The sequence below is a fragment of the Scylla paramamosain genome, chromosome 34 (assembly GCF_035594125.1).
Source record: "Scylla paramamosain isolate STU-SP2022 chromosome 34, ASM3559412v1, whole genome shotgun sequence".
In the NCBI taxonomy this organism is placed as follows: domain Eukaryota; kingdom Metazoa; phylum Arthropoda; class Malacostraca; order Decapoda; family Portunidae; genus Scylla; species Scylla paramamosain.
In genome coordinates this window covers 18,050,220-18,063,407 of record NC_087184.1, presented here as the reverse complement: position 1 = coordinate 18,063,407, position 13,188 = coordinate 18,050,220, and the positions used below count along the sequence as shown (strand labels likewise).

Genomic DNA, 13,188 nt, shown 5'->3' with positions numbered 1-13,188 from the left:
ATATATATATATATATATATATATATATATATATATATATATATATATATATATATGAGGAGGCAGTAGACATCTGCCTAAATGATAATTACTACCAGTGAGGTCTAAAGCACTGTTCAGGGGGTGCTGTGAACTTATCATTAAACCCAGCTGTGACCTCGCTGAACGTTTCCCTTTGTGTCTCACAACACAAGGGGGCAGTCATAGCCTGCCCTCTAAAGACAACTCTCTTCCTCCACACAAAACTACAAGCACCTAATAACACACACACCCTTCACTCAAAAATTTTAAAATCATCGTGGCGACTCCTACACCAGCCTCGTAGTCCCCATCTGGGGAGGGGACCATAAATGTCCCCAGGTCAGACTGCCTTTCTGTCAAAGACCCTAAGTGTCTTGACACCCCCTCAACTTTTTCTTCATTAACTTCTGCAACATTCGCAGTCAAAGATCTAATTTTCAATCTGTAGAACACCACCTCTCCTCTTCTAAACCTCATCTTCTTTTCCTCACTGAAACTCAGGTGTCTGAGGCAACTGACAGTAGCTCCTTTTCTGTTCCCTCTTACTTTCTCTATCCTCATTTTCAGTCCAAAGCTGGATGCTGCGTTTATGTGCGCAATGATTTAACCTGCTCTCGTGCCCACGCTCTTGAATCTTCTGAGTTTTCCACCATCTGGCTACGACTACAGAGTCACTCTCATACTAAATTTATCTGTGCTGTATACCTCTCACCTAACTCCTCTGATTATAAGAAATTCTTTAACTACTTAACTTCCAAAGTGGAGCACATTCTGACCCTCTTCCCTTTTGCAGAGATCTCCATTCTTGGAGACTTCAATGTTCACCACCAGCTTTGGCTTTCCTCTCCCTTCACTGACCATCCTGGTGAACTAGCCTACAACTTTGCTATCCTCCATGACCTAGAGCAATTGGTGCAACACCCTACTCGTATTCCTGACTGTCTTGGAGATACACCCAACATTCTTGACCTTTTCCCCCAGCCTCAGCCCCAGCCCCAGCCTTTTCATCCCAGCCTCTCCCAGTGTATCCTAGCCTCTCCCAGTCCATCCCAGCCTCTCTCAGTGCATTCCAGCCTCTCCCAGTCCATCCCAGCCTCTCCCAGTCCATCCCAGCCTCTCTCAGTGCATTCCAGCCTCTCCCAGTCCATCCCAGCCTCTCCCAGTCCATCCCAGCCTCTCCCAGTGCATCCTAGACTCTCCCAGTCCATCCCAGCCTCTCCCAGTCCATCCCAGCCTCTCCCAGTGCATTTCAGCCTCTCCCAGTCCATCCCAGCCTCTCTCAGTGCATTCCAGCCTCTCCCAGTCCATCCCAGCCTCTCCCAGTGCATTCCAGCCTCTCCCAGTCCATCCCAGCCTCTCCCAGTCCATCCCAGCCTCTCTCAGTGCATTCCAGCCTCTCCCAGTCCATCCCAGCCTCTCCCAGTGATAATAAAGCAATTTGGATTTAGGAAAGGGAGATTGTGTTACAAACTTACTGAGTTACACTTAGATCTATAGAAAACTGTTATCAAATGGCATATAACATTTTATGTTATATGCCATAATTTATTATGGCATATAACAGATTATTATTACAGATGCCATTTCTTAAAGAAATGGCATCTGTTTTTTTTTTGTTTTTTTATTATTCTCTTTCTCTCTCTCCCTCCCTAAGGCAGTGCTCCTCTTACAAAGGAAAAATAAATAATTAAATAAAATAATTAATTTACAAATCAAGGGCTGGATTTGTGTCTGTGGAGGCCTGTGAGCAGCCTGAGTGTGGAGGCCATCTACCTGAAATATTTATATTAATATTTTTGTATCTGTATTCCATGCAGTTTTTAATACATATAATATATTATAGTGAAAGGAACATATTTATTTAGTGTAAATGAAACAAGTGGTTATTTTGATAGTAATAAAAAAAATATTTAGTTCATAGAAAACTAGTGTTTGATTAATTTAAGTTTCTTTCACTTACAGAATATTTATGTGGGAGACTCCTCAGATTGTGGAGACCCCAGATTGTGGAGGCTCCTGGGCAGCTGGTCTTTTTGTGGACTCCTAAATCTGGCACTGAACAAAATTCTCTCTCTCTCTCTCTCTCTCTCTCTCTCTCTCTCTCTCTCTCTCTCTCTCTCTCTCTCTCTCTCTCTCTCTCTCTCTCTCTCTCTCTCTCTCTCTCTCTCTCTCTCTCTCTCTCTCTCTCTCTCTCTCTCTCTCTCTCTCTCTCTCTCTCTCTCTCTCTCTCTCTCTCTCTCTCTCTCTCTCTCTCTCTCTCTCTCTCTCCTCAACTCTCAACCACTGGATGGTATATCAGTTCACACAGCAAGAAGCCAAGGACCCACCGAGGCTGTCACTTGGAAGAGGTCATTGTTGTTGCATCCAGCATCCCAGCCTGACTGCCTAGACAGGTCCCGCAGGTTGCTGAATGGCAGAGGTGCAGGCTGCTCCACAGCAAGATGTGAGACCAGTGTGGCAGAGTATGATGTGTACACAATGAGGGACACACTGTAGCCAACCCAGTAGATTACCGGTGCTGCAGTGCTGATTGGGTAGGTGTTGGAGCCTGCAGGAGGAAGAGGAGGAGGGAAAGATGCCATGAAAAGGCAATTTTAAGACATGGAGGATGATGCAAAGGCAATTTAAAATCTTTGAAAGTAACACATCTTTTTAAATTTAAAAATGTAGAAAAGACCATTTTAAAATGTTTCAGAGATGAAAATGCAATTTAAGAGTTTTTCTCATCATTTCTAAAAGATTTATATCTCATATCTTACTAAGAAAACTGTTGATATCATCATATGAAGAGAACTACTGATAAAATTAAATACATTACTTGATATCCATATCAACTTGCTTATATTGCTCATGCCAGAACTAATTCAAGTTAATATCAGCTCAATTATGAAAATACACCAGGTATCATGTAAAGTTTCCCAGTTTTAAATATATCCTTTAATAACTGTCTTTCTGTATTCCCATCTTATCAAACATTAAACACCACTACCCTTGCATTCAACTTAGTCTCATACCCCAACAGGTCCTCACCCTGCTGTAGGAGGGCTGGCAACATGTACCAGCCATCTTACCAAACACTAAATGCTCCAACACTTGAACTGACCAGTCTTACACCTCAACAGGTCCTCACCTTGTTGTAGGAGAGCTGACAACATGTACCAGCCAGCAGCAACTCCCATGCTAACAGGCTTCTCCCCCGTGGGTATGTAGCACCTCTGGAGTCGCTCGATGAAGAAGAGGATGCTGGCGAGGCCTGTCGTGTTAGCCGGGATGCGCCGGTACAGAGCTGTGTCCGTTGGGGTTGTGTAGGCAAGCATCTTCTTGGCAAGGTCCTCGTAGGTGGCCGCAAACAGTTTACGGCTGTGGGATGAGAACTTGTCTTGTGAATGTGACGTTGGGGTGAGTGTTAATCTGATTTTGTGTTACTATGTTCTGTGGGGAGTGGGTGTTAATGTGATTTTTTGTTAACTGAATGCTGTGTCTGACCTCCTGAGGTGTAGTATGGTGGGCCACAAGATTGTCCCTTTCCACTAGGGGCTGACAGATGATATTAAGAGTGTGAATGTGTGTGTGGTGTTAACGTGCTGGAGTGTGCACAGCCAGGAGTGTTTGGGGAATGAAAATAAAAGGAGTTATGGATGTTTAAAAATGCATCTTTTGAGAGCTAAGTATACAAGAAAGTTGGTGTGTTTGGGGAATGAGTAAACAATGAAGAAATGTTTTGAGGAACTGGGTGTGCAGAGGCAGGAGTGTTTGGAGAATGAGAATACAGGAAGACAGGAATGATTTGGGAATAAGTGTACAAGAAAGGAGTGTTTGAGTGACAATATATAAGGAAGAGGTGTTTTGAAAATGAGAGTACAAGGAATGAGCATTTTGGGAGTTAATATACAAGGAAGCAAGTATTTAAGGGACAAGTATACAAGATTATTTTCCTGTCATATGTCATTATACAATGTTTTTCTTTGTTATATACATCATTCCCTTTCACTTTTCATATCTTGTGTTCTCGTCATTCTGATGTAATGTTACAGATAGAGAATGTTTGGTGTCAAATTTTCACTAATTTCATATGTGTATAAACTTTCATTTCATTGACTTTTTTTTACTATTACTACTATATTTTCTTGCTTTTTAAACAAGTCTTTTCTTTCAGAGGAGGGAAGCACAGGGGAAGAGGAGGACGAGGAGGAAGAGAGTTAAGAGTCACAAGAGGAGGAGGAAGGTGGAAAGAAAGAGGAAGGAGAGGAGGAGGAGGAGGAGGAGGAAGATGGAGAAGGAAAGGAGAAAGATAAGAAGGAAGGAAATGCCGCAGAAGGAGAAGGTGAGTTGTTAATAAGGTTTTGTGTGACAAGTTTTCTGAAAATTTTATTTGTTTACATGAAGTTTGTTTTGTATATATTACTCTTAATATACTACTTCTCCCACCACATGCAATTTGTCTGTCTGCTGTTGTGGTTCTTTCATTTCTTGTTCCCTTTCCTGAATATACCATTTCCTTAGTTTCATATCTAGTACCCTCCAATAAAATTTCTGCTTCTCGGTCTCTGTACTTCTCTCGTTTTTTTTGCTTGGCTTCATTCCTCAGATCCTTCTCTTTTTCCCTTTCTTCCAAGTTCATATCTCTTTTTTACCCAAATATTCTTGTATTCTGAATTTTCAGCCAGCTTCCCAGTTCTCACTAGGATCTCCTTTACTGTAACTTGGGATCTCATTCTCACTTTTAATGGTCTTTTACCTCCTTCACTATATTTTCCAATTCTATATGCTTCTTCCACTTCTCATTCCAGTCCCTGTTCTTCACCTTGGACCATTGTAATAATTTTCCTTACCAACTCCTCTCTCTCTCTCTCTCTCTCTCTCTCTCTCTCTCTCTCTCTCTCTCTCTCTCTCTCTCTCTCTCTCTCTCTCTCTCTCTCTCTCTCTCTCTCTCTCTCTCTCTCTCTCTCTCTCTCTCTCTCTCTCTCTCTCTTATTCCCTTTTCTTCCTTTCTTCCTTCCCTCCTATCTTTGTTTCTCCCTCCTCCTCCTCCTCCTCCTCCTTCCTCCTCCTCCTCCTCCTCCTCCTCCTCCTCCTCCTCCTCCTCCTCCTCCTCCTCCTCCTCCTCCTCCTCCTCCTCATTCATTCTACCTAACAAGAAATAATGGATTCAAGATTATACCCAAACGTTTTAAATCCCACAAGGCCAAACATTTTTTCTTTAATCGTATAGTAAATATATGGAGTAAACTTCCTGCAGAAATTGTGAACAATATTGAAATTGTGAAAGCAATATTATTGAATCAGTTCATCCTAAACATTTGCACTTTGTTTTTCCACAGAGCAATAAGAAATTAGAATTGACAGAGAAACCAGACAAGGGACTGCATTTGAAGAAGCACAAGAACCAAGAAATTACATCATTCAATGAAATGACAACATAATCTAAAGTAAGAATTTACATAGCTTTCATTTTGGTTTACATTCTGAAAGGTAACAGTAACATGGATATGTTTTTATATTGAAATCTTTCTCTGATTGCATACAAATGGTACCAATCAACAAATAATAATGTAATACTTAGAAGCTGGGAATTCAAATCACTGGTAGATAAAATGAACCACCATTCTAGAGTGTACATAACTAAGGAATTAATATACTGGTTAACTGTCACACCAGCATGAACAGAATAGCAACAATTGTTGAGTAGAGTCTGTAGGAGGCAGGGAAGGAGGCATGTAGTCAGTTTTAGAGAGCAGTTATTATGAAATCAGCTGTAGAATATTCCTAAGATGCAATACTACTGGAGTCTGTCAGCTTGAAGACAGTTTATTAAAGAAGGGAAGTTCATGAGATATAAAGCCTTTGATTATTCAGTTTCATTTCCAAAGTAACATTTATTTATTGGTGTGTTGCTTCCTGTAAATAGTAAAGCCTTGACAGCACTGCATCTCTCACACCACGCTGTAACTGTTGAGAGAACCCTAACCCTTAGAGAGAGGAGGAGGGAATCCTTGGTTTATGTTCAGTAAAGCCCTGTATTCTTGTCATGGCAATGTAGAATGGAGGCGTCATTGGTTTATGTTCAGTAAAGCCCTGTATTCTTGTCATGGCAATGTAGAATGGAGGCGTCCTTGGTTTATGTTCAGTAAAGCCCCGTATTCTTGTCATGGCAATGTAGAATGGAGGCGTCCTTGGTTTATGTTCAGTAAAGCCCTGTATTCTTGTCATGGCAATGTAGAATGGAGACGTCATTGGTCACATACTGTTCTAATGTAATCTAATGTAATCTAATGGAATCATGAAGGTGTAAAAATGCAGGATATGGATGGGATGCTACATCAGCAGCTTTTGTCATTAAGGGTGGTAAAGTGAAAGATTTGTTAATCACTTTGGTCTTTAGTTGATGCTTCTGGTGAGGCTTTCCTGTTTAAACTTGGCATAATATATATAAAATGATGTGGCATGTTAAACAAGTTAACTTACTGCCTTCTTGTGTCTTTCACAGATAGAAATCAAAAACGTCACAAGACAGAATAGTGAGCTGCATGCACTTATCACAGAGTATAAAGTCACTCCCTCAGAGGAAAAAGACAAGGATGGCATGTCTTCATGTGAGAACTCAGAAGCTAAATGTGAGCTACCATCCACATGAATATATATTTGTATATCAAACTGACATTCTCCTTGGAGGGAGGCTTTCCAAAGTGCACACACACACACACACACACACACACACACACACACACACACACACACACACACACACACACACACACACACACACACACACACACATCTCTGCATCAGGACTCAACAGCCAGACTGATAAACAATTACTTCACCCAAGATGATCAGCTGATAGGATTAGCTGTGGATGAGCCTCCTGTGGTGACTAGGAGTACAAAAGCCAGCAGCTAATTTTGGGAGCTGCCAGTCATCATGGTCCTGGTGTCTGAGGTGCTGCTTTTGCATTTTCCCAGTCATGGGTCGAGGCTACATCACATTTATTCATTCACAGTTGCTCTTAGTTATCTCTGTTACAAGTTAAAATTTTTCCTGGCTCCACAGACATTTCTGGTGCATCTAACCCTCTCTCCATTGCCCTTCTATTTCCCTTAGTCTTATACCCACTTCTTACATTACGTCTAATTACTTCCATTGGTCATTCTTGTCTGGCCCTCTGTTGCATCAATTTTTCACCTCCAGGTACAGATACCAAGGGGAAATTGCTGGGTCAAGTGGCTACACTGACATCTGAGGTTAGCAGGTTGGAGAGTGAGTGCTGCAGTCTTCAGGTTCAGCTAGACTGTGAGAGGGATAAGTATAACAAACTGCTGGGAGAATCTCTTGCTCATGAAAAGTTGTCTGAAGATGTCATAACTGAACCAAAAGGTAAGAAAGTTTATATTCTCTAATAATAAAGCAAATAATTTTTCCTCACTGTTGCTCAATTTTTTGAATTAATAACAAAATAAAAGCATTGTTATTGGATTTGTTTATTGAGGCTGTATTAAGAAAAGTTGAGAGAAACAAACTTATTGTTTTATCAGGAGAAACAACAGGATTGGGAGGAACTGAGCTTTAACAGAAGCTGCAACAACTGCAGGAGGCTCACAGGGTCCTGGAGAGCAGGTTAACTTGCAGCATGAAGGAGGTGGCTGAGCTAAGTGACAGGAAGTAGCAGCTTAAGCATGCTGTAGTGCATGAGGAGACAGAGTCCATCGGTGTATGCATGTTTTTTGCTCATTTGAATCATCTGTAAAAGTGAAGTGGAGGAAGTGTTTACTGTTTACTGTATGCCATTTCCTTGGTCTTTTAATGAAGAATTTTATCCTTCTTCAGGTGACTACATCACCATCTACCAGTTGCAGCGAGGAGTGATGAAGCAACAAGCTCGAGAACGCGAGTTAGACCTTGCCAGCCTCCATCATGAATGAGAGGAAATGAAGCAAAACCACTCTGCAGGTTAGTGCTCTCTTTTGCATCTCACACACTTCTTATTCATGTCATGGCAGATTAGTGATTTCTGCTGCATCTCACACACTTCTTATTCAATTGCTGGCAGGTTAGTGATCTCTGCTGCATCTCACACACTTCTTATTCAATTGCTGGCAGGTTAGTGATCTCTGCTGCATCTCAAACGGTTCTTATTCAGGTGTTGACCAAAGTACTAAGCCTTCATATCATTACCTTGCTCTGTGATGGAGGCTACACCATCTGGCATCTAGCTGAGATTTAATGTTGCAGTAAAGCTTCCATATGAGTTCATGTAGAGCAAAATGTTTTCAAATGCCAGGGAAGTAGTGTAATGTAACCTTCCAGAGAAATCTATCCCTCATTTATTAGTTAACAGGAGTGTTTAATGTACTTAATGTGATTAGCCAGGATCAAGGGTCAACTTCTTCACTGACCATTTACTCTCAGGTGATGTATCTGTCCTCCATGAGTCACCAGAGACACATAAGGTGTTGTAAGTGAAATTTCATCTATTAGATTTATTCAAAATGTGAATTAACACAGTTGTTTCCTGCAGGATTTGATATCAAAGCTGGTGCAGGAAAAGGAAGCAGATCATGACCTTCAGCAGCTCGAGAAGATAAGCAGCGTCCTTAAGAGTCCAGTTGCTATCTTTAGCAGTGTTGGTGAGTAGTAAAAACTGAGCCATCTTATGAAGTGCAACGAAACATTATTATTATCTTCATAATTTTCTTGAAATAAACAGATTTCTCTGGCATGTTGCTCATTAGCACTTTAATATCAGATAACACCAGTTATTTATGTAATGATGTAATGTACTAAGTAGATGAAATACAAGTGGCATCTGCTAACACTCTTGATGTGGAACAGGAACCAGTGAGTCTGAGACACCCACCAGCAGTGGAAAGGTGGCTGACGAGCGCCTCAAGCACTCTGAAAAGGTGGAGCAACAACAAGAAACAGAAAATTGCATCCATCATTCTTTGCCTGAGGAGGGAATTGATGCTCTGTTGACCCTTCACACTGATGTCCCTCATGAGGAGGCAGAATATGAATCCTACAGAACTTGCCCATAGAAAGACCAAAACTGTTACTGCTGCCACACTGCCACCACTTCCACTGACACCAAAAGCCCAACTGTGCAGAGAATCCTGGACCTCCGCAATGAAATGGAGTCCACCAGTCACCTGGAGCACTTTAGCCTCCAAAAGTTCCATCCGTGTCCATTGTGTTTGGGTAAACTTATCACTGTATAAGGGGACAAGTATCAGTGTATGGTTACTATATACTCGTACTCATTTGTACTTAAAGATGTCATGTCACATCATTCTCTCTCTCTCTCTCTCTCTCTCTCTCTCTCTCTCTCTCTCTCTCTCTCTCTCTCTCTCTCTCTCTCTCTCTCTCTCTCTCTCTCTCTCTCTCTCTCTCTCTCTCTCTCTCTCTCTCTCTCTCTCTCTCTCTCTCTCTCTCTCTCTCTCTCTCTCTCTCTCTCTCTCTTTCTTTCTTTCTTTCTTTCTTTCTTTCTTTCTTTTTGCATATTTTACTGCTTTACATTCCTCCCCACAGTATTTTTTCATCTACTTTATGACTGCAGTAGTTTTATCATCCCAGTGTATGCCGTATCCACTCTGAAACTGTAATTCACCAATCAGCTCAAATGTGTCTCTGTTTTGATAATCATTAATTTGTTTCAGCTACACAACCACTCTGATAAGGGACAAAATCTACTTCACCAGTCATCTATGTCATACAGTCATATATATTCATACATATGACAAAATACTCTTCCTAAGACATTTCTTATTTTCTCTTCTCAAGTGACCTGTCCATCTATCTAAGGTACCACATAACATTTAAAACTTACAATATTGTGTTTAATTCATGAACACTTTTTTGTCTATCTATGGAGACTTGCGTATAGACTTGAAATGTATTGGGAGTTTTCTCTATCTCTCATTCTATACCTAACACCTGTTCCTAAGAATCCCCAGGTGATAGCCATGGTGACTGGCTGGTCTCCTACTGAGTGGCTGGGGTTTTCCAAAAGTGAGGGTTGGTGTTCTGTACCATACCATGTGCCCTGTTTGTGTTCCTTCTCTATCCTCTGTATTATATTCTATGTAAAGATGGTGCTGGGGTGGGATGGTGGTGGGATCTACTTCTTATTCCCTAAAAGTGATGAGGAGTGACACTGGGCAGCATTAATTTGCTCCTTAGAGATGGCTGGGTTCCTGTGGATGAGTGGGCCATGCTGTGCTTTGTCAAGGATGGTGTTTGGTATTGTGATGACTCTTGCCACAATCAAGTGTCTCCCACAGAGTAGTGGAGTACCTATGTATGGTGTTGACCCAAGCTGTCCAGGTCTCATCCAATGCCTTAATATGATTTAGATGATCAAAATGGTTTAACTCACCATTTAATCAGCTGACTGATTTGAATGGAGAAGTATGTAATGTGTTGTAGCCTAACCATCCCTGCCAGCATGGTCAGACTCTTGGTAGTAACCTGAAATGCTCCTAGGTAGTGAGTATCATTGCACATAATGATCTTTACTTTGTCAGTAATTCAATGATACTGAATATTACTCTACTGGATTTTGCTCAGCACTGCTTGGTAACTTTTGGCCATAATCCCAGGTCTGGAATGATATGAAGCCATGTTTTTACATTCCATATGAGACAGGCAAGCACTATGCTTTGCCTGACTGATACCTGTACTTTGCATTTATGACCCCAGGTAGTTCATCACTCTCTCTCTCTCTCTCTCTCTCTCTCTCTCTCTCTCTCTCTCTCTCTCTCTCTCTCTCTCTCTCTCTCTCTCTCTCTCTCTCTCTCTCTCTCTCTCTCTCTCTCTCTCTCTCTCTCTCTGTTTGGAATTATACTGTATATTAGGAAATATCATTAAAGAGTGTGTGTGTAAAAAGTGTTTGCATTATTGTGCATTTGATGTTGGTTTCATGATTTATAAAGATTGCTATTTTTAATAAAGTTATTGAAATTGTTATTGAGTGTTTGTATTGAACTCATTAGCTTTGTAATAGTGTGCGTCTCATCATGCATTCATTAATGATGTAGAGTGGAAATGTCCACTCCTATCATGCATAATATCAATGCATTATTGGTTTATGTTGTTATTTGTGTATAAATTGTAAAGTTATGCCAGTCTATTTTAGTACAAACTAAATATCAGCTGGAAGAGAGGACAGGTAATGGCACACTAAAACACAGGAAGGGACAATGATATAACCATCCAATTTAACAATACACAGAGCAAGAAGAATGAGAAAGCAATAAAAATGGATTATTTAATGGATGATTAATAGACCCTCATTTGTAATGTTATTTCAGGCAAGAATATTAAAAGAGACAGCTGGCTTGCCCTTTGTACTTGTTCAGCTTGCCCTTAGCACTTGTTCATACATGACAGAATGAGAGATCTATGGGTGGGGGTGACACCTGGAAATGGGTATGATTCATGAAGGGATTCATTGATTGGTTGACTGACTGATTAAGAAAAAAACGTAGCAGTGGAGGGTGGGGGGGGGGAAGGCGCCCCCAACTTTCCAGTCATATATGGCGTGGAAGGGACAATACCAGCAAAGAAAAATATGAGAAAATGCATAATTTACTACAAAACCCAAAATGCGAAATAAAACCTTGCCAAATTGAACCTTCCCACGAAGGTAATGAATGGAGTTTTTGATGCAATGAGCCACAGTTACTTAAAACACTCAACAAATATAACACCTGCCAAAAAAATAAAATAAATAAATAAAATCAATCAATAAATAAAGATAAAAACGCGAGAAAACCTTTAAATTATCACAACGCGAAATATACACACACGCTAAACTGGATGCGTCATTAATTAATATCCCCCCAATAGTTTATAGCCCCTCCCCTATTCATTGCTCCCCCCTCCCTGCCTTGAGGAACACCTTCACTTATGGCCTGCTGTTGGGTCAGATTTGAGCCATTTTAACCTCGAATTACATACAATACATACATACATATCGTCTCCTTGCAATAATTATAATAGTCTTCCTGGCTTAATTTTTGTTTATTCATTATTCCTTATGTATTTATTAATTATTTGTCATTTGTCTAATTCCTTGTTTTATTTAGCCTCGGTATTTAACTAAGCATTTTTTTTTTTTCACTTTCTGACTGTGGCCCTTGCAATGAATGGCTTAATTGTTTATTTACTGTTCCTTACGTGTTTATTGATTATATGTGAGTTATTTATTTGATATTCATGATTTTTTTTTTAACTTCGTATTTCTTTATATGATAGTTTTATCTTTTCGTGTTTTCTGGCTTAGGTTTTGTTTATTACTCCTTGTTTGTGTTATTAGGTGTGTCATTAATTATTTGTCTTATTTCTCGTAGTTTAATGGATTTTTTAGCACTTTAATTATTAGAGTTCCTCACCAGTCATTTTATTCGAGAGAGAGAGAGAGAGAGAGAGAGAGAGAGAGAGAGAGAGAGAGAGAGAGAGAGAGAGAGAGAGAGAGAGAGTCTAAATGAATGATAAAAAAAATAATAATCAGTTACAGTATTTTATTTATAAACAAGAACAATTCATGATAATAATAATAATAATAATAATAATAATAATAATAATAATATTTAAATACAAGGAGGAAAATGTGTAATAATAATAATAATAATAATAATAATAATAATAATAATAATAATAATAATAATAATAATAATAATAATAATAACTGCTTTTATCTTACTCACACAGATAAATAGTTTTATAAATAGTTTATTGACCATAAACATTGTGTACATACACACAAAATTAAATAGAACAGATAAAAATTTCAAAATGTAGTCAGTGACACACAGAAGACTGGTGACAAAACCTACTAAAGCCCATTAAATGATTGGGTGTCTCAAGTTTCCACATCATCAGTGGAACACTGCTTCTGAGCACTCAGGGATGGACAAGCTTTTCATGGCTTGTGTGAATGGAGACAAGACGTGTAGGGGATTTATTTGTTCTGTTTTTTCTTGTCCTACTCTCTCTTCCTCCCTCTTGACTCTTCCTTTGCTTCATCCTACTCTTTCTCTTGCTCATTCTTTCTCTCTCTCTCTCTCTCTCTCTCTCTCTGAACTTTTCAGACATAGCTCCTTATGATTTTTTGGCAATCCCAAACCTGTTGACAGTATCCTTATCTGAGAGCCAAGGAGACCATGCAGA

The 13,188-nt window shown here is 39.9% G+C and overlaps 1 long non-coding RNA gene across 3 annotated transcripts in view; it reads right to left on the bottom strand.

Annotated features, from left to right (window-relative positions):
- Positions 1-12,525: 12,525 nt before the first annotated feature.
- The window catches only part of LOC135090365 (uncharacterized), a 9,213-nt gene continuing 8,550 nt past the window's right edge, over positions 12,526-13,188 (bottom strand). For all 3 annotated transcript variants that reach the window (XR_010261886.1, XR_010261887.1, XR_010261885.1), the window contains one exon: positions 12,526-13,188. This exon is cut by the window's right edge. This is a non-coding gene — a long non-coding RNA (uncharacterized LOC135090365).